Source organism: Zingiber officinale, chromosome 9A, assembly GCF_018446385.1.
Source record: "Zingiber officinale cultivar Zhangliang chromosome 9A, Zo_v1.1, whole genome shotgun sequence".
Classification (NCBI taxonomy): Eukaryota; Viridiplantae; Streptophyta; class Magnoliopsida; order Zingiberales; family Zingiberaceae; genus Zingiber; species Zingiber officinale.
In genome coordinates this window covers 113,279,108-113,304,119 of record NC_056002.1, presented here as the reverse complement: position 1 = coordinate 113,304,119, position 25,012 = coordinate 113,279,108, and the positions used below count along the sequence as shown (strand labels likewise).

Genomic DNA, 25,012 nt, shown 5'->3' with positions numbered 1-25,012 from the left:
TTGTCTACATTGACTTTACAGGCCGTGTTTCTATTTTGCGTCTCTAGTAATGCATTTTATCTCCCTGGTAGTTATATGCACACCTACATACCTGGTGAGAGCATATATGCCAAAGTTAATTCCCTCACCTCCATTGAGATTGAGCTCCTATATAGCTAACATTTTTAAAATAAACCAGTCTAAAATGTTAAGAGTTTAACTAAATTTTCTCATAAAGAAAAAGCAACATAGTAGCAGGTTTCAACATATAAATCATATGCAATGGTGTTGGTTGACTTGGAAAGGAAGAGCAAGAAGAGCAGGAGAACAAAAGAGGAAGAAGAAGAGAAGAGGGGGTTTTATATTACCTAAGGCCTTGGATTCCTTCAATTTGTCAGCCGTTGTAGACTGCCGAAGCTTATCTCCAGGGCTCCCTAACAAGTTCATCAATTGCTGCTGGAGCCTACCTTCTATTTAGTGCTGGCGTTTTTGTTCTATCGTCTCTATGCTGCTAGCATAGATGAATCATAATTTTGATTTAGAGCATAAATTACAAGTTTGCACTGGACCATATTTGGAAATTTAAAAAATGAGGTGACTGCATTAAGAAGCTTAGACATTATTTGCTAGTCTGTTATGGTAAATAAAGAGCCTTAATTGCTGTGTTCTATGAATAGATATTGATTATTAGATTCACGGGTGCCAAGCTGTTCTAAAAATAATTGACCATCAGTTGCTGTTATTCATTTTTTTGATTCTGCCAAGTCAACTTCCATGCAAGGAAAATTGCTTCAGCATAATTTAGAACCAGAAATAGTTCATGCTCTGAAAGATCTAAAAAGAAAGCTTTTAGAGAAAGAGTCGATTTGACCATCTCTTTCTGTTTGGTTCAATCAATGGAGTTGTAGACTCAATTTGGGTAATTGCTTCAGCACAATTTTGCCTTTATTGTTGTAGGAGCTATAACTCTGAGCATAATCTTTGCTATCAGGGCAAGCCCTTCAGAGTTTGTCATCCCTCTATATAAGTATGTCAAAGCAGTATATTACACCCGTGTTTCCATCGGCATGCGTTTTAGAATGCTATTTGAAACTGAGGAGTCTAGTGTGCGCAGGTTGGTAGTGTAGCCTTTCTCATTCCTGAGTTGCATTTTTCTTTTTACTGGTGGAACATCCATTAGCTATCTGATGTGCAATTGAGTATTGTTTTCCCCTATTTATATTAAAAGCATCTATATTAGTTTGTCACAGGCTTTTTAATGCATAGTAGCTTCTAATTGCCTTGTCCTTTTATTATTAGATATATGGGCACTGTCACAAGGATAAGTGATCTAGGTCCTGTCCGATGGCCAAATTCATATTGGCGCTCTGTGAAGGTATATATACTGAAGTTTTCTGACTTTCCTCTTCAGCAAACCTGCCATGCATGTGATAACCGTTTTCTGACTTTTATAGTAACATGTAAAAGTGTTGCAATCCATTAATGTTTCTTGAATGCCACCGCTAAGTTCCTAATTTGCCACTTCCTCTTGAAACTGAATCTGGCTTTTCTTGTAGGTTGGCTGGGATGAGTCAACTTCTAGAGAGAGGCAGCCAAGAGTCTCTCTTTGGGAGATTGAGCCTTTAACAACGTTTCCAATGTATCCATCTTCCTTTCCACTTAGGCTCAAGCGCCCTTGGCCTCCTGACTTGCCCTCACTACATGGTACTTATCATGTTTGCTTGCTGAATATTAACTAAACAGGTATGAACTCCTTGTTACTGCCATCTCACTTTTGTCACCTATATGTTTAGGTGGGAGAGATGATCTTATGTGGCTTCGAGATGGAGACAGAGCAATCCAGTCTTTGAATTTCCATGGATTCTGTAATCAGACGTTTACCGAGTGCTATTTCAAAAGCTAGAAATGTGAGTGGCTGAAGGGGAAGAGAACACTAGGGAAGATTTAGTTAAATCTCTGCACAGAGCAAGAAGGATAACGTTGGCACCAGTAAGAAGAATATTTATGTACTATCTATTACCTTTTGATATTGTAAGAAAAATAGTTATGTGTAATTTGTGGATACTGACTTGATGTGCACAATATTTATTATCTTTTTATGTTGTAAGAAGAATATTTATGGGTTGGTTATATGGATATTGACTTGGTGTGTTTAGATACATCGGTGCATTTTTATTTGTGATTTTCTTAGTGAATTAATAATATTAACTTAATTTTATGATTTGCTTGGTGATAATATTGATTTTTCACTATTTCAAAAATCGAATTTGTGTCGTTAAACAATACTGATATTATATCGGTTTTCCACCGCTGCAAAACTGGTGTCATTAACTAATATTACATCAATTGTATACCGCTGCCAAAACTGGTGTTATTAACATATAATATTACATCGGTTTTACACCTGATATCGTTAAGTGATACTAAAATGGCAGATCTTTTACATCGCCTTCATAGACATCGATCGAAAATGTAATAGACATCGGTGGAAAACTGATGTCTATGAGGGTTTTTGTTGTAGTGCTTGTGATTGGATTGGGCTCTTCTTTCTTGATCCAAATTGGAATGAAATGAACCAAGCTCCTCAAATTAGCTCATGCTCAACTTTAGCATTGGGTCCAATTAATTTGACTCAACTCATGTCTATCGCTTATCTTTAATTCCCTACAAAAATCATGAAATAATAGCAAAATTAGTGAAAGAGTATAAAAAGCTCACAAATATATCCTAACTCATGAATCATAATATTAAGTAAGATTTAAGTGAATGAGAGGATAAAAATGCTAAGTATGAGAGCTAAAATATCACATAAAAATGCTAGTTATCATTAACCCACCTGGTCTTCATGCCATTTGCCAAGTCCGCAGACCCAATTGGACTTTCGCCGATTGTCACGTCTCGCGGATCCAACCAGACTTTCTGTCAGATATCATGTCAGCCCATTGACCTATCTGAACTTCACACCAACTATCCGGTCCCGCAGACCTAGCTAGATTTCTGCCTGGTGTCAGGTCCTCCAAATCCATCAATTACTGCACACTTGGTAAAGTACTTAGATCATAAATACACCTAATGTAACTCATTTATCATTCATCAAAATTTGAGTTAGACCGTTAGTGTAAACTGCACCAACAGGGCATGTCCTGCAGTGCATTCACCTTGCTTGGATTTGCCTCTATTCCTCACTCGATCATTATGTACCCAAGGAATTGGCCACTTTTCATCCCAAATAAGCATTTTCTCGAGTTCAGCTTGATTCCATATGTCCTCAAGGTTTGGCAAGTTTCTTCAATATCTGCTCAAAGGTCAGCAGCTCAGAGAAATTTTATCAAGATGTCATCGACATATACCTCCATGTTGCAGCTAATCTACTGTCGGAACACTTGTTCATCAATCTTTGATAAGTGGCGTCGGTATTCTTTAGTCCAAACTTCATGACATTGTAGTAGTAGGTCCCGTCAGCCGTAATGAAGTTGACCTTCTCTTGATCTTCATAAGCAAGCAACACTTGGTGGTAGCCCTGATACACGTCGAGCATGCATATCAGCTCACAATCCATTGTGGAGTCCATCATTTGATCTATTTGAGACAGAGGATAGAAGTCCTTTGGGTAGGCTTTGCTTAAATCATGGAAGTTGATGCAAACTCACCACTTATTTCCTGACTTAGAAACCAGCATGACGTTAGCAAGCCAACTTAGAAACTGCAACTCACATGTGATTGTCTTCCAACAATTTCTCTATCTCCGCTCGGATGATTTGATTCTTCTCTGATCTAAAGTCCCTCTTTATTTATTTCACCGACTAAGCATCTGATCGAACATGAAGCTCGTGCTGAGCCACGCTTGGCGAGATGCCCGAAGCTCATGTGTCGACCAAGCGAATACATCGTGGTTTCACCTAAGATAGGCGACCAGCTAGACCTTCTTCTAGTCTTCCAAGTTGGCGACAATGAATGTGGTGACTTCTGATCGGCTAGGATGGATCTGAACTTCCTCCTTTTCATCATAAACTGGCACAAGCGGTTCCTCCATTATTATGTTCACCTCCAAATGCTGAGTCTTTCGAGCGACTTTTGCCTCTGACTTGACCATCTCGACATAACACCATTGAGCGGCCAATTGGTCACCCTTAACTTCGCCAACTGCATTGTCCATCGAAAATTTGATCTTCTAGCAAAAGGTGGACACTATGGTGCAAAACTCATTTAGTTCGGTCGGCCCAATATTATGTTGTAGGCAGACGATGCATCAATCATGATAAAGTTTGTGGTCCTTGTCCTCTTGAGAGGCTCCTCTCCGAGCAATATAGACAGATGAGCCGAGGGTCTAGTCGGCTCAGCGAAAGCTCGGGCGGGACCTGCGCTGCTTCTCTATTGAGGCTGACGTTGACGTCGCTCGGTCGCCATTCTATCTTCTTCCTGCCACCCGTCTGATCGACGGTGATGATGCCAATCAGGAGATGATGATAGATGATGATATCCTGGAGGAGGCGGTCAGCTTGAAATTGGCCTCAAGTTGTAGCACTCTCGGGTACTGTGTGTTGTCGATTGATGGAATGACCAAAATAATGACGTCCAAGTCTTGCCTTTAGAAAATTTAGGTCGGTCTGCTACTACTGTTGCACAGCATGTATTCAGGGCTCCTGGTGCGGCTATGCTACACCCTCTCGGGGGCCCTTTAGGGGTTCATGGCTTATGTTCGACCTTCGTTCAAGGAAGGCGGTAGGTTCAGCAAGTGCCTCCTTCTTTTGTGCCGCTTAAGGTTCCTCCATATTGATGTATTCGCTGGCGCGCCTGAGCAGGTGGTCGAAGTCTTTTGGCGGCCTCCGGCTGAGCGAGAAAAAAAACTCACCTTCTAAAAGTCCTTGAAAGAAGACACTTACTAATAAATCTGAAGAGACCGATGGTATGTCCATGACCACCTGATTGAACCTCTTGATATAAGCTCTCAGTGCCTCCTTAGGCCCTTGGTTCAAAGTGAACAAGTTCACGTTTGTCTTCTGGTAGAGGTGGCTACTAGAAAAATGGTGTAGAAATGTTGTCCAAAAGTCTCTGAAGTTGTGGATTGATCGAATTGGCAAGCGCTTAAACCACCGCTTGTAGGATCGAAAGAGTGCGATAGAGGGGGGAGGGTGAATATCGTGTGTTTAAAAACTCTTTTCTTTTTCAACATTTAAATCAAAGTAGTGCAGTAGAAAGTAAAGAACAGTTTTGATTACTTAGTTCAGAGCCTACATCGACTCCTACTCCAAGGCCCACGATCCTTGATCACACCGTTGGGCAATCCACTAAAACCCTTCTTTTCGAAAACCTCAAAGAGAAACAGATCATACAATGAAATGTATAAGATAGTAACAGCCTACTATCTTACTTGAAATAGAGTACAAAACAAGCTAATTAAAAGTATGCCAACACTAGATGCAGGATGGAACTCGGTCGGTACGTCTTGAGTTGAGCAGCAGCTTGTTTGGTGATGAGTAGCAGACTTGTCGTATGAATAGGAGCTTTGCACAGTGATGAACACAGAACAGATATCCAGCCTCAGACCTCGAGTTTCACTTTTATAAGAATCGTCAACGTTCGATCGACCGATCCTTAGGTTTGGTCAACCGAACCCGCTGTTGGAGCAATCCCAATGGTCCGCGGGACCATGTGTTTTGGTATTTGGGCAAAGGGTTTAAGTTAGGTTTACCCTCATTATTTGATATGTGTACTTGAGTTGTGCAGGACTGCAGGTGACACATGTGACTCAGGTTGACGGCTTCGGGTCCGATGAAGGATGGCATTGAGGACAAGCCGCGGGCTTGAATGCATCTGAGGGATCGTAGACAAGGCAGCAAGGACAAGGGCCGAGGGAAGCGACTTCGAGGCATACGCGAAGGATAGCATTGGAGACAATCTGTGGGCTTGGATGCATCCGAGGGACGAGAGCCAAAGGAAGTAGGCTTGAAGGCAAGAGGTCAAGGCTGTAAAGAAGAGTCAAGTGAGTCGTGAGGGTCCGAGTGCGAGTGAAATGTACTCGCCATGGGAAACCCTAAGTTTAGGGTTGTACCAGTCGACTGGTACTGGGACCAGTCGACTGGTGGTGAGCACAGAAGCATTCTGTGCCCGAAATGGCTGGGATTAGTCGACTAGTCATGGGACCAGTCGACTGATAGATAGCCGTTGGAGTGTCGTTGGGCTGGCACCAGTCGACTGGTGCATGGACCAGTCGACTGGTAACGGGCAAATCAGCAAGGCTGATTTACCCAAGCTCTATAAGAAGGAGCTTGGGATGGCCGGCCAACTTGACGAAATTAGACTTGGTTAAAGCCTAATTAGTAGTCATCTAGTGCTCTAGCAATCCAAGTGTTCTTGATCGAGTTGTGGCGAGGTTTCTCTACCGACAAGGAGGATTGTGCTAGCCGGAGTTTCCGGGGACTAATCCACCGACGAATTGAGGGATCGTCCACCTTACGGACAGCCGTGGAGTAGGAGCATCATCTCCGAACCACGTTACATCGAACGTGTTAGCGGTTTGGTTTGCATTTCCTTTCTTTGTCTTGTATTTAGTTTAGCTTGTTTGTTTTTATTTGTATTCCGCTGCGCAAGCTAACAATAGTGTAGGAAGCTAACGATTTGGGGGTGCCGTATATCCAACCCCCCTTCAAGCCGGCCACCGATCCTCCAACAATTGGTATCAGAGCAAGGCCACTCTTCACCGGACTAACCGCCGAGAAGAGCAACGCATAAGAAGATCGCCAACTTGATTGTCCCTCCAAAGTTTGAAGGAGGAAGCCTTGGGGACATCTCATTTTGGATGATGAAGATGGAAGTCTTCTTCGACACGGATTAGGATACAATGATGGTGATCAAGTACTCGTTCGAAGTCCCAAGAGACAAGAAGGGAAAAAGACTCCGACCACGACATTGGACGGAAGAGCAAACCACACGATCGGAGGCAAATTCAAAGGTAATATCTATATTGATTGATATTTTGCCTAATCATGTGATAAATGGTGTAGGTGAGTATAAGAACGCCCACGAGTTGTGGAGCAAGGTGAAGATGGTTCTACAAGAAGAACCTAAACCTACACAAGAAGAAGAAGAACCCAAGGAGATGGGTTTAATTGCTCAAGTTGAGGAGGAGCAAACGGAAGTTGAGCTATGCTCAACATCCGAGGAGGAGAAGGAAGATGAGATATCATCAACATCCTCAAGAATTGAAGAAGAATCTAAGACAAGTGAAGAGGATGAAGAAGAGGTCTTGGAAGAGGTCAATTTAGCAAGCACCTCCACCGAAGTGAAGTCAAAGAACAACATAACTTGCTTCGGTTGCAAGGAGAAAGGACACTACAAGAGTAGATGTCCTATGGGTAAGAAGAAGGTAATTCCTAAATCCAATCAAGTTATTTTAAATGCTAACATGGGTGGTAGGAATGAAGAAACCCAAAAGAAGAGGATGCACATTGTATGCTTCACATGTGGAATGAAGGGTCACTTCCACACCAAATGCCCAAAGAAGAAGGAGCTTAAGAAGCTTGCACATTTAAAGAAATGGGAGAAGAAGAAGAGGAGCTCAAATCAAGGGGGAGCTTCAAGGGTAAGGGAGGTATACCCTAATTTGAAATATAATTCAAATTTAAATTCTTATGTTCCCATGCATGCTAGGAAAAATAATGATTATCATTATGTAGCAATGAAAAATTTTGGATTTAAATATCATGATAGGAGTAGGGTAAATGTTGATCATAACCCTAGGAGACCTATGCATGATAGACCTAGGCAAGTTAAATTCTCATTACCTAAGGAGAAGAAGGTAATAGAGAACCAAGGCATTAATCCCAAGAAGGGGAGACATATGCCTAGAAAGGGTAGGTCTAGGAATGTCCAAGGTGGACATATTGACTCTAGGGTTAGGAACCTAGAGAGGGAGAATCAAGCTTTGAAGTCAAAGCTTGATAATTTGGAGAAATTCCTTAAGAGATTCACTATTGGATCTAAAGGATTAAATATGGTGTTGGGTAGTCAAAGACCCAACAATGATAGATCGGGCTTGGGATACCGATCTAGTCCCTCCAAGGTCAAAAGGAGACCATGTGCTAAGGTGACACATGATAAGGGCAAGGGAGAGTCATCCAAGGCCAATAAGAAGAAATATGCTAGGGTTGCATATGATTATGGCAAGGATGATGTGTCCAAGGTCAAGAAGATAAGGAGATCTTCTAAGGGACATCATTGTGGTTTGGTCACAATAGATGAGTCACCTAGGAAGGTGACTAAGGTAAAGAGCTCTAGGGGGAGCTCCAAGAGTCAATTTGGGACCCATGGCCAATGGATCTCAGGTGGGTTCTACTTGGGGGTCTAGAGGAGCCATGGAGTGTGCCAAATGGTTTAGAGACAGACTTGAGTCTCAAACCTAGGGATTTGGCACACATGGTTTATGTTTCATGCAAGAAATATGACATTTGGGGTCATATAGCATGATAATTGGTTTTGGATGTATAGATGCCATATAAACCAATGCTAGGGATGCATTTTGGGTTGGTATGGGCAAATACATCAAAAGGAAGCTAAAACTAGGATTTTAGGTCAAGGTTCAATTGAACCATTTAGCTAGTTTTGGATTTTGTGTCAATCTTGGGATTGGTGATAGATACATTTTGTAATGTATTTTTCCCAAGTAGACACTGGTACAATAGACCTCTCCACAAAATTTGGGAATTTTTGGAGGTCTAAGGAATTTCTGGTGCATTTCTGAAGTTGGCCTGAAAAGACTGATTTTTTCAGAAATAGGGTACCAGTCGACTGGTAACAATATTTTTCGACCATAGAATGGTTCTGTAAGGTTGTGTCGAAGGGGGCAGTCGACTGGCACTTAGGGCAGTCGACTGATACCAGTCTGAAATTGTTTTCAGCATTGGTTTGTGACCATGTCAACTCGCTTAGATGTATGGGATCCAAGGGGGATTAATACATGAGTTTAGGGTCAGTTTGGATGATAAGTTTTCAACAATTGGGATATTGTTGGAGAACTTTTTGGATGTTAGGCAAAGGGGGAGAATTAAGGTTTAAATTGGGAAAACCTTAAGTGCCTTTGCGTAGGGGGAGCCTTGGGATAGGTTCTTAAAAAGCCCGTGGTAAAATCCTAGCTCATTGGGGAGTTTAGGTGTAGGGGGAGCCTTGGGATAGGTTCTTAAAAAGCCCGTGGTAAAATCCTATCTCAATGGGGAGCGTAGGTGTAGGGGGAGCCTTGTGATAGGTCCCAATACTTGATTCGGCGGTTGCCAAGTGTGTAGCCTTGGCAATGTAAGTCCATTCGACAGTTGCCAAGTGTGTAGCCTTGGCAATGTAAGTCCATTCGGCGGTTGCCAAGTGTGTAGCCTTGGCAATGTAAGTCCATTCGGCGGTTGCCAAGTGTGTAGCCTTGACAATGTAAGTCCATTCGGCGGTGTAAGTCCAAGTGTGTAGCCTTGGCATCGTAAGTCCATTTGTTTTAGCATGTTTATTTGCTATATGTTTTCCCTAACTTAAACGTATTGCCAAACACCAAAAAGGGGGAGATTGTTGGAGCAATCCCAATGGTCCGCGGGACCATGTGTTTTGGTGTTTGGGCAAAGGGTTTAAGTTAGGTTTACCCTCGTTATTTGATGTGTGTACTTGAGTTGTGCAGGACTGCAGGTGACACATGTGACTCAGGTTGACGGCTTCGGGTCCGATGAAGGATGGCATTGAGGATAAGCCGCGGGCTTGAATGCATCTGAGGGATCGTGGACAAGACAGCAAGGACAAGGACCGAGGGAAGCGACTTCGAGGCATACGCGAAGGATGGCATTGGAGACAAGCCGCGGGCTTGGATGCATCCGAGGGACGAGAGCCAAAGGAAGTAGGCTTGAAGGCAAGAGGTCAAGGCTGCAAAGAAGAGTCAAGTGAGTCGTGAGGGTCCGAGTGCGAGTGAAATGTACTCGCCATGGGAAACCCTAAGTTTAGGGTTGTACCAGTCGACTGGTACTGGGACCAGTCGACTGGTGGTGAGCACAGAAGCATTCTGAAATGGCTGGGATCAGTCGACTGGTCATGGGACCAGTCGACTGATAGATAGCCGTTGGAGTGCCGTTGGGCTGGCACCAGTCGACTGGTGCATGGACCAGTCGACTGGTAACGGGCAAATCAGCAAGGCTGATTTACCCAAGCTCTATAAGAAGGAGCTTGGGATGACCGGCCAACTTGACGAAATTAGACTTGGTTAAAGCCTAATTAGTAGTCATCTAGTGCTCTAGCAATCCAAGTGTTCTTGATCGAGTTGTGGCGAGGTTTCTCCACCGACAAGGAGGATTGTGCTAGCCGGAGTTTCCGGGGACTAATCCACCGACGGATTGAGGGATCGTCCACCTTACGGACAGTCGTGGAGTAGGAGCATCATCTCCGAACCACGTTACATCGAACGTGTTAGCGATTTGGTTTGCATTTCCTTTCTTTGTCTTGTATTTAGTTTAGCTTGTTTGTTTTTATTTGTATTCCGCTGCGCAAGCTAACAATAGTGTAGGAAGCTAACGATTTGGGGGTGCCATCTATCCAACCCCCCTTCAAGCCGGCCACCGATCCTCCAACACCCGCTCCCTTTCTTCTTCGCTGAGATTTGATGTTGATTCGATCTTCAGACATTAATTATATTTAATGGTTCGATTAACCAATCCCTTTGTTCGGTCGACTGAATAGTGAACTTCCTTGTTCATCAAGATTTGCACTTAATGCACCTTTAATATAATAATCATTCGGTCAACCGATCCCTGTGTTCGGTCGACCGATCAGGTTGGCTTCCCATGTCTGCTTCTGATTGAACTGATATTTTCCACATCATCAGTATTTGGTCGGCTGATCGTTTGGTTCGATCATCGATTAGGCCTTAATCGGATGTTACTCTGCTTTAGTCTGAACTTGTCTCTAATCTGAGTTAGCCTTGTTCGGTCAACCGATCCTCCTGTTCGGTCGACCGTTCAGGCCAGACCTGCAAAATAGAGTTATACAGAATATTCCTTCAAAACAGAGATTAGCACAGTAATATATGATGCATGAGAAGTATTAAACAGTAGAACTATTTTGATCTCAACTTGGAAACCTTTCCGATTTCTTTAGTTGGATCAGCGACCTTAAATTGTTCTTATTAGGAGCACGACCTCACTGTCGCTCCTCCAATTGCTTACCTCTACCTACCTGCCAAACATGGTCCTCTAGACATGTTTGGACTTTACCGCTTAGCATTGGATCAGCCACCCAGGACTTTCCCTCGATCTACAGTCCTCCAAACCTATCGAGCTTCTCTACCAAGTGTCGAATCATCTCGGCCAACATGGTCTTTCCTCCTGGCTTCCACGATCTGCTAAGTCTTTCATGTCTAGCCTCCAACTAGGACTTTCCCGGTTGAGTGAACAACCTGCACACTTGGTCAACTTGTTAGATCACAACAAGACTTAACTTGAACATTTGACAACATCAAAACTCAGGTTTGATTCAGGTGCACCCTGCACCAACAATCTCTCCCTTTTTGATGTTTGGCAACTAAGGTTCATAGTTAAGTCAATATATGCAAATATATAAGTAAACAAGCATTTATTTTTCACTTTACTCCCCCTGAGTTTAACAACTCCCCCTGAATTCACTATCTCTCCCCCTTTGACACATATCAAAAATAGAGGTAACTTGAACAACAAGTAACAAAATAGCTTGAAATGCTTGAATATAAAACTCCCCTTGTATTCTCTAAGTATTGTGCCAACAATGATGAAATATCTTTCCTCAAAAATATTCTCACTGAATTCCTAAGATATTCCCTTACCCTTTTAAAAGACTATAAGATGTATTTAGGGTTTTCAAAATGATCATGATTCAAATATATTTTGAAAGATATCAGTTCTTAGTGTCAAAAATTCTTTTGAAGGAGTTTGCAATATCATTTTCAAAAGAAAGATACTCTTTTAAAAATATTTCCAAGCTAATTTGAAAAGTATTTTCAAGGAATTTAATAAGTAAAATCTTTCAAATATATATATTTTGTTTTACAAAAGAAAGGTATTCCAAGGCTTAAAATATTTTTACAACACCAAGATATAGAAGAATGAATGCTTTCAAAATTTTCAAGAATATTTTCAAAAATATTTGTTAAGGAATAAGAGTTTCATAAAAATAATCTTTAAAAATATTTGCAAAGAGTTTTCCAAAGTATGAAAAACTTTTAAAGGAGTTTTCAAAGTATGATTTTTTAAAATATTTTCAAAAAAGTATGAGTTTGAAGAATATGATTTTGAAAAGATAATGCTTGAACTATGTTTAAAAGAAAATATTTTGAAGTCAAAATTTTTCAAAACTCTTTTTGAAGATAAAAGTGATTTTTTAAAATATTTCCTTCTGAATCTTATTTTTAAAAAATATATGTCTTTCAATATAGTCTCTCCTCCTAACCAGACACGCTTTTGGATATCCTTATTACCCATACGAAAGATATTCCAATATATGTCTAAGGGGCATGGTTGACTTAAAAAACTAAAGACTTAGGTATTAATTAACAATAATTTATATATATATATAATACACCCAAACAATCATCAATCAAAACTTTGAAAATATTATTATTATTATTATTATTATTATTTAGAAAATATATTTATAAGTTTTCAAAATATTTTCAAAAAAATATTTTAAATTTTAATTTTCTTAGCATCTCACCCATTCTAAATTCTCAAATATGGTAATCCTATAATTGTGTGAGATGACATTATTGATTTTGAGTTTGTTGTAATTTAAATTGAGTTAAAATTGAGTTTGTATTTAAGTTGAGCTTGGATTATTTTAAGTTAATTTTGGATTACATTGGATTTAGTTGATATTAATGGTAACATTATTATTATTTTGTGAATTAATTGAATTTATAAATTTTTGTTTAGTTTAGAAATTTTAAGGTTAATTGTTAAAGATAATTAGCTAATTAAGGGTTAATTAAGTTAGAGTGGGTTAAGAATTGATTTTAATAGTTATGGTTATTGGTCGATTTTTAGATTAATGATTGATTTAAACTTAATTAAAAGTTAGTTTCAATAGAGTAATTAATATTTTGAGTTTAATTTAGTCTGATTATTTTATATTTTAATTTATTTTAATTAATTAAGGATTAAAAATTTGATTTATAATTGTTAGATTAATTATTGCTTATTACAATTAAGGTTGATTATTATTTTAATTGTTGATATAAGTTTCATAATTAATAGTTATGGATTAATTGATTATTAATTATTATTAATTAAGGATTAATTTAATTAGTTTCTTAGGAATTAATTAGGTAAAGATTTAAGAATTAGTTGTATTTAATTCAAAATTTTTAATTTTATTTAAGGTTAAAGTGCTTTATTTGTTGATTAAAGTTAAGAATTAATTAAGTATATTAAGTTAAATTGATTAATAATTAATTTAGATTTAATTTTGATTTAGTTTATTTTTAAATTACATTTAAGTTAATTTTAGTTTAGTTTAAATTTAGTTTAGTTTAATTAAATTAAGTTATTATATTAAGTAAAGTTAAATTAAGTTTAATTAAATTAAGTTATTTAAGTATAAATTAATTTGAGTTTTAATGAAGTTTGAATTATATTAATAATTTTAATTAAGTTTTCTAAAATATTTTTAATTAAGTTTTAAAAAATATTTTTAATTAAGTTTTAAAAATATTTTTACTTAAGTTTTTAAATATTTTAAATTAAGTTTAAAAAGTATTTTTAATTAAGTTTTAAAAATATTTTTATTTAAGTTTTAAAAATATTATTAATTAAGTTTTTTAAAATATTTTTAATTAAGTTTTAAAAATAGTTTTAATTAAGTTTTAAAAATATTTTTAATTTAGTTTTAAAAATATTTTCAATTAAGTTTTTAAAATATGTTTAATTAAATTTTTAAAATATTTCTAATTAATTTTTTAAAAATATATATATTTTTAATTAAGTTTTTTTAATATATTTAAGTAAATTTTTGAAAATATTTTTAATTAAATTTTAAAAAAAATATATTTCTAATTTAATTAAATAAATATTTTGAAAAAAAAAATTTGTTGAACCCATGTTAGATTCAAACTTAGCTTTGGGTTAATCAAGCAAGCTTTCTAAGGATAAGTTTTCAGTTCAGTAGTGAAACATATTACCTTCTTATGTATCAACGGTGGATCACTTGCTTAATACTTTCCAAAATAGTCTTGCCCAAAAAATTTAACACGAAGTTTTGGTCTAACTAGCCCATGTTTGACTGGGATATAGCTTCGGCCAGATCCACTAAATCTAGTGTCACCAGATAGAATACACAGGATTCAGCCTAGACATGTCTTCGATAAAGTTTCCTTGACGTACTATCATCCCAATTCATTCTAATGCTATGTTGTTAGGGTTTGGTAAACCTTTTATAACTAACTGTTCTAAATTAACAGCATAAAGAGAAGATGCATGACATGGTATATAACCGATAAATATGCATGATCATGGCAAGTCAATCAATTCAAACAAGTCATATTATTATTGTTGTTGTATTATTATTGTTTTATTATTATTATTATTATTATTATTATTATTATTATTATTATTATTATAGTTGTTAATTAAATCTAGATTTTGTAAGTTGATAAGATTATTAATAATATTTTCTAGTTTATGAATTTTATTTTTAATTAAAAAATATTTTTAAAACTTAATTAAACATATTTTAAAACTTAATTGAAAATATTTTTCCTCGATCTACGGTCCTATAAACCTATCGAGCTTCTCCGATAAGTGTCAAATCCTCTATTTCCCGGTTGAGTAAACAGCCTACACACTTGGTTAACTTGTTAGATCACAACAAGACTTAACTTGAACCTTTGACAACATCAAAACTCATGTTTGATTCAGGTGCACCCTATACCAATACCGTTGTGCTGATCCAAAGAGTGTAGTAAAGAAGACCGAGCACTTTACTTCGTTGGTATACTGATGTAGTGTGGCCACGTTATCGAACTTTACTAGATGGTCCTCGAGATCGGTTGTCTCATTGTATTCTATGATCATCAATGGGGTATAATGTTGAGGTAGCTGGTCGTTCAAAATCTCCTGAGAAAATTGTCGATTGATCCGTTCGGGCAAATCATTGATCCTTGATGCTTTTCCTTTCTGTGTGTCCCTCATAGGCGCGTTGTCCGAGGAAGACCCTTGATCTCTATCTACCCGGCCTTATTCCTCTGAGGGCGTGTGGAATAATGCCTAATGAAAGGAGATCGGTGCATTCAGTGTATCCCCGTAGTTGCCGATCGGCTTCTTATTCTTCCCTCGAACTGATATGTTCTTCGCTCGATCTTTATATCCAGCTTTCTGTCCCGCTGTTGACGCCGCGGGTCCATTTACTTGTCGCTCGGCCATCACATGTTGTTGCTGCTCCAACAATTTGGCTGCCCGAGCTTGTATTAGCATATCCAACTCCTCCTGCATCAGTATCACTGTCGTGAGTCATCCAGTGTCCTCCATCTCCATGTCTCAGATATAGGCTATGTTCCCATAGACGCACCCAATATAATCTTGTCTGAAAATAGTGAAGAAAGTTGGCTGGGGATGTGGCTTCTCAGTTAACCTCGCGAAGACTCCGCTCCGATCTACAACACAAGAAACGTCAGTTCTGTTGGGGTTCAATCAAAGTCCCACATTGGAAAGATTTGATAAAGATAAAGGATGCATGATATCTCCATTGGCATAAGGTCGTTTGGGGAGAGCCCAAGAGCAAAGTCATGAGGGTCTAGGCCCAAAGTGGACAATATCATGCCATTGTAGAGATATGTGGGCATCCTTCGGTCCCAAAAAATGGTATCAGAGCCATAGTCCAGACTAGATACAATGTGGGGTGGTCTTGAATAAAGTTGAGGGGAGACCTAGAGCAGATCAGGATGACTGGATGCTTGCGGGGAGGTTTGGAGCAGGTCAGGATGACCGGATACTAGCGACGAGGCAAGTAGGTCAGGGTGACCGGATGCTCGCGGATAGGCCTGAAGCGGGTCAAGATTGACCTGATCCAGCTGCTTACAGGGAGGCCTGGAATAGGTCAGAATGACCGGATGCTTGTGGGAAAGGCCTCGAAGCAAGTCAGGGTGACCGGATACTCATGGGGAGGTCCGGAGTAGGTCAGGATAATTGGATGCTTGCGGGGAGGCCTGGAGCAGGTCAGGGTGACCAGATGCTCACGGGAAGACGAGTAGGTCAAGGTGACTGGATGCTCGCAGGGAGGCCCGAAGCAGGTCAAGGTGACCGAATACCCGCGGGGAGGTCCGGAGTAGGTCAAGGTGACTAGGTGTGGATGCTTGCGAGGAGGCCCAGAGCAGGTCAGGGTGACCAGATGCTCGCGGAGAGGTCCATACCATAAGAGTAATTGTGGTCCTTCGTTTGAGGGGAGGATTGATGAGATTCAATCAAAATCTCACATTGAAAAGATTTGGTAGAGATCATGGGCTTAAAAGGATGCATGTTATCTCCATTGATATAAGGCCTTTTGGGGAGAGCCCAAGAGAAAAGTCATGAGGGCCTAGGCCCAAAGTGGATAATATCATGTCATTATGGAGATAAGTGGACATCCTTCAATCCCAACAAGTTCTAGGTCAGGGAAGGGGTCCTTGGCATTGACCCTCCGACGCTCAAGTCAGTTACCGGAATAGTAGAAGAAGGCGGAACAACAGTGAAAACACAAGCTTGAATAATGAATAGCACATACCTCTGTCGGTGCATGGACCCCCCTCCTTCCCCCTTTATATAGTGTTACAGTAGGCGACGTGCACGCTACTCAAGGCACGGATACGTTTTTCCAACCATCCTATGAAAGGACATGTCAGAAAAGTGTCTCTAACACCATACCTTAGCAGGGCATGCAAATCCCTAACATGACCGTAGAAGCTTCCATCGTACGATTTACCTGTTGACAATGCCCTATTGTCAGTGGCATTACCTCCCAAAGGGATATTAGAAGATATGGGAGGGGCCCCACTGTTTGACTGAGTGGGGTAGCCGCTCGGCGAGGACTTTCCGCTCGGTTGATCTTAGCTACTCTTCTTCGTTGTAGTTTGGTTCGGTCGATTGTCTCTAATCTGACTGGCCATGAGCTCTGGTCGGCCCAGAACTCACTTGATCAGTTGTGCGGCATCTGATGTTCCTTCTACATGACCTGTCCAAATGAGCAATCTGCTCCGATGAACCTGTTAGTCGATCAAACCCTTCAAGTCTGATCGACAGTTGAAGTCGGCCTCCATTAGGTCCACTTTTAATGAACTCATTAGTTCTCCGATATTAACCATCTTAACTTTGACCTACTATCTCCACCCTTGACCAACCTTTGGTGGGCCTCTTATCACCCCATCATATTATATGACTACTGATTTAATATATTTAGATGTGATAAAATATGTATATTCATTATTTTCTTGTTCTAGAATGTGATGAAAATTTTCACAATGACTACTTTTTTTAGTCATATTGAGCGTGTTAAAACAATAAAATTTAAAAATTTAATTATTTCTATAATATAATTAATAATTTAAAATACAGGAAGATAATTTTAATTTTTATAATGTAGAAAAAATAAATTTGCTTAATGTGGATAATCTAAAAAAAATGTTTGGATGTTGAAATATTTTAATATTGACGGTTTAGATTAATATTAAGGGTTTAGATTAATATTGAAAACTACTAGTTCATTAAATAAATAATAAATTTAGAAATAACAAATGATCTCGTTGTATCTAGGAATGTGTTGACTCCGGTCGGGTCCTCTCCTGTCAGGTTGGCTTCTGATGGGTTAGCTTCGGGCGAGTTGGCTTCTAGCGAGTTGGGTTTTAGTGACTTGGGTTATAGTGACTCAGGTTCTAACGAGTTAGGTTATAGTGGGTCGACTTTGGTAGGGGTAGCAATTTGAATTGGCTTCGAATTGACGGATTTAGATAGGTGGATTGAGGGATTGGAACATTAAAATTTAAATTCGACTTGATTAATATTTTAATCAAATTATTCGATTTGAACCTGACTTATTTATTTGTATTTAATTTGAATCCAATATAAAATGATCAATTTATAAAAGTATGTTCATCTTTACTTAACCTGACTAAAAAAATTGATTTTAATAAAAAATATATTTATTTTAACCTGAATTCAACCAGAATCTAACTTAAACGCGACCCGAGATTTAAACCCTAGACTTCACGATGACAATACTATGCACTAACTACTAGATCACCCCAAAAAAATATTGAAAGGGATTAACAATATATTATAAAGGGGGTAAGGTGTACTTTTAGATGACCCTCTAATATTTAAGTCAGTTTCAAAGAAAGAAGAGGGTAAGATGTGTTGGAAAAAATAATATGTTATCAGAGATTTTGGGGACTTAGCTGAATTTAAAATTACACGAAATTTAAATTCAACTTACAATAGAGATGACTTGAGTGGATAATCTCAGGCTGCTAGCAGGGGCTAATTTTTACTACGTGCCGAAGAGCAGCAGATCGGACTCAGTCGTTGAGCGGGCAAATCTGCTGAGCAGCAGGTCTATGTTGCCGAGCCGAGCAGTCGAGAACACAAAGTCCGATAGGAGAGAGCAGCCGTCCAACTAGAGAGACCGACCGACAGTACGGTCGGGCGGGCAGTAAAGCCGACCGGGCAGAAAGGCCAACCAGCCGGGCAGAAAGGCCGACCAGGCGGGCAGACAGGTCTGGTGAGAGGCAGGTCGAGCAAACAGAGAGACCTGGCGGATGGAGAGGCCGACCGGGTGAGTAGAAAGGTCGAGCGAACAAACTAGCAGACCGGACGAGCAAACAAGTTGGGCGAACAGACTGGCCGACCAAGCGAGCAGATAGATCGGGTGAACAGAATGGTTGACCGAGTGAGGAGACAAGTCGACCGGGCGAGCTGACCGAGACCTGCAATTGACGCAGTTTCCTTGAAACAGATTCGCCCCACCTCCGGCAGTGCTTCGAGATTTACTCGGGTTGTCTGTTTCCCAGGATACAACGGTTGACCGTGATTCCACCAAGCATTAGTGGTCACGGCGAACTGAGTGGCACCCGAATGCTATCACGAATACTCTACTGAGCAGGAGTTGCACGATAGAAGATGAGGGAATAAATGTGGAGAGCTTCTGTGTGTGTTGTTGTGTGTCTTCTGCCTGTGATCACAGCCTCCTTATATAGGAGCTCAAATCAACGGCAGCGTTAATAGTTGATTAATGACCATTACTTGCCGAGCAATGAAACGCTCATCGTTTCACTCATTATCACTCGACCATTTTGATTCTGCATTAATCTCAACTTTAATGCATCAGTTACATAGCAGCAAAAAGTTTACGTGGTAAAATGTTGGCTGTTCTACTTGGGCAAATTTTGTCCCAACCGGCCCGGCATTCGGCGCACGCAGGTCGTGCCCGCACATGAGTCAACATGGTTCAGTACAATCCAGGCCCTGGATTTTCACCCCCCCCCTCCTGCCCCCGCACGTGAGAAAGAGCTTCTCCCCATACATTTGTTCACATCTTCAATGCATATGAATCAATATAAACCAACCAACATGCCATGAAACTCCCAATGTAGGACTAAAGTCTCATTTACAATGGAGCTTCTATCCTCTTCCACCTTTTCTCCATTCACACCTATTCAACAATCCCCCACATAAATGGAGATAAGATATGTGATAGTATTCAGCAGTTGAGTCAAATATATGATAGGTAGGTTTGACCCTTTGAACCTTCCCTTGTGAAGATCTGGTTGCTTATTGGCTGATAGTAGACACGATGTCCTTGAACTATACTGTCGTCTATGTAAGTGGTGACAAATATCACCCAAGACTCTTCCTAATACAACACAGTTCTCATGAGTGTGTTTGTTCTTGGCCATGAACATGTTTGGTTCTGTGAGAAGCTCTAAGAATTGTGCCTCCAATTCTCTTCGAAGCGGCCCCACTTCTTTCTTACATAGGTGATCCCTCAAGAGTTGTCATATACTCTTCTTGATCATTAAAATCCCATTGGCTTACTCTGGTCTAGTCACTGTTTCATTGGGCTATCCCCCACAGTGTGTCTAGTCAGTGCAGATTAGTTGTCTCTTTGAACCTAGTTCTTGGGAGCTCCAGTCAGCATAGGTTGGGTGTCCTCTGCACTAATCGCTGACAACGGCATCAATCCCATTTCTTGTGATGAGCTTGCAACTAACTCTCGATTTAACCCTTTGGTTAGCGGATCTGCTAGGTTATCCTTTGACTTCACATAGTCAACAGTGATAACTCCCGTTGAGAGTAGTTGTCTAATGGTATTATGTCTACGAGTATATGTCTAGATTTACCATTATACAGATAGCTCTGTGCTCGATCAATTGCTGATTGACTATCGCAATGTATACAAATTGTTGGCACAAGTTTCGGACATCTAAGAATATCTTTTAAGAATTGTCGTAGTCATTCAGCCTCTTCACCACATTTGTCAAGAGCTACAAACTCAGATTTCATCGTGGATCTGGTTATTATGATTTGCTTAGAAGATTTCCATGAAATGACTGCACCTGCTAGAGTGAAGACATATCCACTCATAGATTTAGAGCCTTTTATATCATATGTCCAACTTGCATTGTTATATCCTTCGATCACAGCAGGATATCTTGTATAGTGCAGTCCATATTCACGAGTATACCTCAAGTACCTCAGTACTCTTGTTATCCCTTTCCAATGCTCAACACCAGGATTACTCATGTATCTACTCAGTTTACTTACTACGTAGGCCAAGTCTGGTCGTGTACAACTCATCAAGTACATCAGACTTCCAATTACTTGAGAGTACTCTATTTGAAAGATACTGTCATCTCGATTTTTTGATAAATGTTGACTCGTATCTATCAACGTTCGTGCCAACGCAGTATCACCCTTGGTGAATTTCTCAAGAATCTTGTCCACGTAATGGGACTAACTAAGAACAAGTCCTTCTGTCGTTCTAAGAATTTTGATTCTTAGATTCACATCAGCTAGGTCCATGTCTCTCATGTCAAATCTTGAGTTTAACATATCTTTAGTGGATTTGATTATCTTATCATTACTCCTAATGATAAGTATGTCATCTACATATAGACACAAGATGATATAGTCATTCTTTGTGACTTTCATGTAGACACATTTATCAGATTCATTAATCTTGAATTCACATTCCTTCATGGCATTATCAAATTTCTCATGTCACTGCTTTGGTGCTTATTTTAAGCCATATAATGACTTCACCAATCTACAAACCTTGTTTTTCTGTCCTGGCACAGAAAACCCCTCAGGTTGCACCATGTAGATTTCCTCTTTTAAATACCTATTTAGAAAGGTAGTCTTTACATCCATCTGATGTATTTCGAGATTGCATATAGCGGCAATAGCCAACAATACTCTAATGGAAGTTATTCTCGACACCGAAGAATACGTATCAAAGTAATTGAGGCATTCTCGTTGTCGGTATCCTTTGAATACCAATTTGGCCTTATACTTATCAATCGTGCTATCTGACTTCATTTTCTTCTTGAAAATCCACTTGCAACCTAGTGGTTTACTTCCCAGACGAAGACCCATAAGTTCCTAAGTGTGATTTTGCAAGATAGATTCTATCTCAGATGTAATTGCCTCTCTCTAGTGAGGTCCATTAGAAGAGCCTACAGCTTCTGAGTAACTTCGGAGCTCACTCTCCAACATGAAAGTGATAAAATCCAATCCATAGGATTTTTCTACCCGAGATCTTTTGCTCCGTCTAGGCTCATCCTCCATAGGTTCCTCATCATCATCTTCATCTTGTGTTTTATATGCCCGTTTTGAGGAGTTAGCATCCTCACAAGTCTTATACGGAAACATATACTCGAAGAAAGAGACATTTCTCAATTCAATTATTGAGTTTTTGTGTATCTCAGGTATGTGTGACTTATACACACAAAATCGATATGCACTGTTGTTTTGTGCATATCCAATAAATATGCAATTAATAGTCTTTGGTCCTATCTTAATCCTTTTCGGATCAGGCACCAACACTTTGGTAAGACACCTCCATATTCGTAAATATTTGTAGGATAGTTGTCTTCCATTTCACAACTCATAAGGGCTCTTATCTATTTTCTTCTGGGGCACCTTATTTAAAAGATAATTAGCTGTTAACACAGCTTTCCCTCACATGGACTCTGGTAATCCAAAGCTCAATAAAAGAGCATTCATCATCTCCTTTAGAGTTTGATTCTTTCGCTCAGCAACTCCATTTTGCTGAGGAGTATAAGGAGCGGTTGTTTCATATCTGATCCCATGTTTAGTACACAACTCAGCAAATGGTGATACATATTCACCACCTCGATCACTTCGAACCACCTTAATCTTTCTATTAAGCTAGTTTTTAACCTCAGTCTTATAGAGAGCAAATTTCTCTATAACTTCATCCTTACTTCTGAGAAGATACACATAACAGTATTTTATGTTATCATCTACAAAAAGTGATGAAATATTTATTGCCACCATGTGTTGGCGTACCTTTTAGGTCTCATACATCAGTGTGGATTAGGTCAAGTGATTCGTTACTTCTTTCAATATATTGAAAGGATGACCTTGTCATTTTCACTACAACATAAATCTCACACTTGTGTTTTGGGTCAAGGTGGAATGCAGGTATGCTTTGCATGTTTATTAATCTATGCAACATATCGTAGTTAACATGTCCTAATCTACCATGCCACAAACACGAAGACTCAAGCATATAAGTGAAAGAGCTTTCATTTTTTATTTATCTTGGGCCTAATGGTCATTACATTGAGCTTGAATAACTCATCAGATACATAACTCCTTCCTATAAACATTCCATTCTTGGACAATACAACTCTATCCAACTCAAAAATAATGCGAAAGCCATGCTTGCTTAACAGTGATCCGGATACTAGATTCTTCCGAATCTCTGAAACATACAGCACATTGTTCAGAGCAAGGTCCTTGCCCAAGGTCATCTCAAGCACCACCTTTCCTTGGCCCATGATGTCCGAGGTTGCCGAGTTCCCCATGAACAGCTTGTCTCCAGTGACTTCTTCAAAGTTGTGGAGCAGCTCCTTATTGCAGCAGACATGTTTGGTGGCTCCAATATCGATCCACCATTGTCGCGGGTTTGAACCGACCAGGTTCAACTCAGAGACCATAGCGCAGAAGTCGTCCATTTCTGGTCCCTCGTTCAGGTTGGCCTCCTGCTTCTTCTTCGGCTTTCTGCACTCCGAAGATTTGTGACCCTCTCGGTCACAGTTGAAGCACTTCCCAAAGAAATTCTTTTTAGTTGATGCCTCATCTGGGTCTCATCTTGGAAGACTTAGGGTTCTTCCGTTTTCGAGTTTTGACTGTGCTTGACTACATTGACTTTCACAGTAGCCTGAGAGAACAGTTTTCCCTCTGAACTCTTGTTGTCTTCTTTGATGCAAAGTCGAACAATGAGTTCCTCCACATTCATCTCCTTCCTCTTGTGCTTCAGGTAGTTCTTGAAGTCCTTCCAGCCGAGAGGCAGCTTCTCAATGATAGAAGCCAGCTGGAAGGTTTCACTTAGAACCATCCCTTCTTAGTGGATCTCGTGCAAGATCACCTAAAGATCCTGGATTTGACTGATCACCGTCTTAGAGTCAACCATCGTGTAGTTCAGGAATCGACCCACAATGAACTTCTTGGCCCCTGCATCCTTCGTCTTGTACTTCTTGTCCAAGGACTCCCACATCTCTTTAGTCGTTCTCTTCATGTTATACACAACGTACAACAAGCCGGCGCCTTCAACATTGCTTGAGGTGCCTGAAGGCTGGTCAACTCTATTGGTGCGGGAAGCATCCGACGATCGAACCTAAATTTTGATAATGGCAAAGGATTCAAAGTTAAGATGTGTGGTGATCTAACGGTCTTAATGAGATTGCAGGAAAGTCCTAAGTGTACTTAGGCAAAAGTCCTAACTGCGGTTAGGCAAGGTGAAAACCCTAGGGGGTGGTAACCCTAGGTCATAGGGGGTGGTAACCCTATGCGGAAAGTCTTAGTGGGTCAAGTGTTTCAGGCAAAAGTCCTAGGGGGGTAACCCTAGGTGGAAAGTCCTGGTGTCGCGAACCAGGTGAAAGACTGGACCAGCCGGGAAGCGGAAGTCCAGCAGAAAGTCCGGAAGTATTGAGCACCGAGCAAAAGTCCAGTCGATCTAGAGGATCGCACTGGCATCAGGTAAATCTCCTGAGTGGAGTAGGTACGGACGCGTTCCCCGTAGAGGGAACAGTAGGCGTCAGGTCGACCTAGGGTTTCTGGTTGGAAATCCGAAGTCAGACCCGGACAGTCCGGAGACTGTCATAATATTCTATTATCATATCTAATATTATCTCTTTGCTAACTTGGTTTTGCAGGACGTGTTTTGTAGTTGTGGACTAACATGTTTTGCAGGGCCAAAATTCAGAGTTTAGCCTCGGATGAACAGTGTCCGAAGCCCCTCCATGGGGCTTGGAGGTGCCTCGGGTGCGAGCCAGCACATGTCTGTGCAGAAGACTTGGAGGCGCCTCAGACGTGGCTGGAGGCGCCTTGGACCAGACGTTGGAGGCGCCTTGGAGCAGCTTGGAGGCGCCTCAAGCAGGATAAAGCGCGACTTGTTCTGCACTTATCACCGCGGCAGACTCGGTGCCTGGAGGCGCCTCGGACAGCCTTGGAGGTGCCTCCAGCACACTATAAAAGGGCACTTCGAACAGCAGCTTGAAACAACCAATTCCAAGTGATCCTCTTGCTGCGTGCTACTAAATCGACGACCCGGAAGCGCTGCAACTTGACACCGATGACCCGGAGCTTCAGTTTCGACGTTATTGTTGTCGGTATAAAGTTTAATTCAGTTTATAATTGTACTTCACTTGTAATACTTATCGAGCTTATAGTTGTTGCCCACAGAAAGCGATCAAGGATCGCGGGCCTTCGAGTAGGAGTCGATCTAGGCTCCGAACGAAGTAAATTCCCCTGTGTTTGTGTTGTTTTTGTTCTTTATT

General features: G+C 40.2%; 1 long non-coding RNA gene across 1 annotated transcript; it reads left to right on the top strand.

Annotated features, from left to right (window-relative positions):
- Positions 1 to 1,018: 1,018 nt before the first annotated feature.
- Positions 1,019 to 1,557, top strand: LOC122018806. The gene is made up of 3 exons (XR_006121917.1): positions 1,019 to 1,093; positions 1,279 to 1,354; positions 1,536 to 1,557. It is a non-coding gene; the product is annotated as an uncharacterized LOC122018806 (long non-coding RNA).
- The last annotated feature ends 23,455 nt before the right edge of the window (positions 1,558 to 25,012 follow it).